The sequence below is a fragment of the Pteropus vampyrus genome, unplaced genomic scaffold (assembly GCF_000151845.1).
Source record: "Pteropus vampyrus isolate Shadow unplaced genomic scaffold, Pvam_2.0 Scaffold386, whole genome shotgun sequence".
Classification (NCBI taxonomy): domain Eukaryota; kingdom Metazoa; phylum Chordata; class Mammalia; order Chiroptera; family Pteropodidae; genus Pteropus; species Pteropus vampyrus.
Genome location: NW_011889167.1, coordinates 127691 through 130557, shown reverse-complemented (window position 1 = coordinate 130557; position 2867 = coordinate 127691). Strand labels below are relative to the sequence as shown.

General features: G+C 55.9%; 1 non-coding gene across 1 annotated transcript; it reads right to left on the bottom strand.

Moving 5' to 3' along the window:
* Positions 1–772: 772 nt before the first annotated feature.
* LOC111731575 lies at positions 773–891 on the bottom strand. The gene has a single exon (XR_002777199.1). It is a non-coding gene; the product is annotated as a 5S ribosomal RNA (ribosomal RNA).
* Between the last annotated feature and the right edge of the window lie 1976 nt (positions 892–2867).

Sequence of the window (2867 nt, the reverse complement as noted above, 5' to 3'; positions counted from 1 at the left end):
AGGGTGTCCAGTGCCTTTGGCCGAGTCCGCGGAAGCGCAGGCCTGTCCTCGGAAGCCCAATGGGACACCCCAGCCCGGGGCCCGCAAGGTGGGCAGACGCCATGCCAGAGGGACAGGCCTGCGTGCCACCCGGGGCGCCAGGCCGCCCACCCCCCACGTGAAGCGTTTTCATGCTCCGCTTTTAGATTATAAAGGGGGAAAAAAAAGGTGACAGGTCATTTTCTTGAGTCTCTAAATAATCCAATTGCTTAAAAGGCAGATTTCATCAGACCCATTAAAATTTCTTTATGGCTGATCACTCTGGGGGCTCAGTTAGCTTCGGGAGAACACATACATGAGGTTTTAATTTCATCTGATTTCACTGTAAAACGGATTAAATGAGCATATTTAAAACGGATTCAAGGACGGTATATGCTGCCTGTCATGGGGCATTCTGTTTGGCTAAATGAGAGATTTTCCGTATCATCCTTAGGTCCCCGGGTCCCGTGTGTAAATACGTTGCAGTGAGATGGACAATGAGCTGGAAACATAATTGAATTTCACAGGAATCCTCTAGGGCATCCATTAAAATTCAGAGGCTGCAAAAGCAGTCAGAGTTATTACAGCTATCTTTAAATTGGGGGAAAACATATTGTGGGAGACAGATACGAAAGATTTTATCTTTTTTTTTTTTTTAAGGCGAGGCAAACCCTTGGTTGACCTCACAGATTGCAAGGACCTTGTCAGCTTACAATCCCTTACTTTTTGTTATTATTATTATTATTATTTTTAATGCCTACAGCACCTGGTCTTCCTAGGTGGTCTCCCATCCAGGTACTAACCAGGCCCGACCCCGCTTAGCTTCCGAGATCAGACGGGATCGGGCTTGTTCAGGGTGGTGCGGCCGGAGACAGATTTTATCATTTTTCAAAATGCGAAATAACCATAGGTTTATGGAAAAATTACAAGGGCAGCCACATGGAACTGTTCCCTGCACCCCACGCAGGGACCCGCAGACCCTGTCCCCTCGCATCCTCCAGAGTCGTCCCCTCCCTCCCAACACAGCCGTCTGGAGCGGGACCTCACGTCACCCGTGCCGCCGTCCACCCCTCAGACCCCGTCAGGCTTCCCCGTCGTCCGAGTCGCGTGCTTAGAGCCAAGGACCCGACGCGACCAGACGCGTGGGTGCGACCGAGGCACCCTCGAGTCCGGAGCAGTCCCTCTGCCTTCTCTTGAGTTCATGACCTTGACCCTTTGGAAGGTGGCGGGCCAGTTACTTTACAGACTGTCCCTCGCTGTGCGTCTGCGCGGTGGCCGTCGGGGCTCGGCGTTCAGGTGCGTCGCCGGACGGGCGTGGTGTTCTCGCTGCTGCCTTGTGCCCGGCACGCGTCTGCACCCCGGTCAAGATGGCGTGTGGCAGGTTTTTCCAGTGGAGAACTAGCTGTTTCCTCTGGGTAACTAGTAACTTGCTGGGGTGCTTAGGAGTTATATGACTGGCCTGTTTCTCATCAGACGTTTCACTAGTATCTGTCTAGTGGACGCTTGGATTGCCACCCGCTCAGTGGCTTGCTGTCTGCTGCTGTTTGTTTACTCTGATGCTGTCCCTCGCCTGGCCCGTGGGGGGCGCTCTCGCCGTGCTCCAGCCCTTCAGGTGGCTCCGCACTTTCTGGCACAGCAAGGCGGCCCTGGCTCCGGTCTGCGTCCTTCACTCTTTCAGCCCAGACAAGGTCACTGTGCTGAGGAGCCGCAGAACGGCATTTAGGAGCCGGGATGTGGGTGCTGCGTGCCCCGGTGTCCTCAGACCCCTGAGAACAGAGCGTGTGACACGTGGCGCGTGTGTGTGCACAGAACACGCTCACAGCTGCATGCGCTGTCATTCCGTAGCTGTCGTCTGTGCACGGGGACCACGTGGCCACAGCATCACCTGCAGCGTCACCCAAACGCCACACAGCTCTGTCCAGTCCTTGTCCTTATTTTTACCTCCCTTCCATGGACGATGAGAATCGTCGCTCCTTATTTTCAGCTTGTTCACTCGTGACCAGTCCCCCGCATCTAATACCGTCCTTGGCCAGCACCCTCTCCCCACGCGAGTGACCTGCCCAGCCACGTGGACAGAGACCCCTGTGCTTGGGGTCCCTTTATGTGGACTCACTCGTGGCCGCGGTGGGCCTGCCAGGCCAGCCCTCTGCACCGGCGCTGCGGAGGGTCCCCCCGCAGGGACGTCCTGCTCCCCTGACACCGTCCTGCTCCTCCGGACGCGGCCCCTCCCCCTCCCCTGTGGCACAGGTGCGCACGCCTCCTAAATGAGCCTCGAGCCTGGACTGTTCTCGCAGGGGAGGAGGGGAGGGGGACGGAGAACAGAACAGGGCGCGGGCAGGATGAGAGGGGCGCGAAGGCGCCTTCCGAGGCTCCAGTTTACGCCCGTCGTCCCTGCGTCCAGCGCGGCGTCACACTGCCCGTACCTCCCGGCGGGTCACGCGCACGACTCCCTGACCACAGGTACCTCCGCCTGCGCTTCTCCTGAGCTCGCGACGCCGAGAGCTCAGCTTCCTCAGAAGGTTCGGATTTTGCCAGCTCGGTGACAAGGAGTCATTCAGACGGTTCGGGTCAAGGTGACCTCTAGTGACACACCTTGAAACTATACCGAAGGGCCCAGAGTTAGGCTAAGCAGTTGTTCGGAGAATGTCGATTTCCGATGTTGACATCTGTCTGACAAATATTAGGAAACAGCTCTTTCCCAGCATTGGTCTTAGTCATATGTAAAGTAATAATTAAGAGCAAACAGATACGGCCATAATTCACAGCAATCTCATTCGTTCTGAACGCGCACTAGCGTGTCACAAAGCCGTTTATCACATCAGCCGAAGCTGTAACTTTACAGAGTGGAT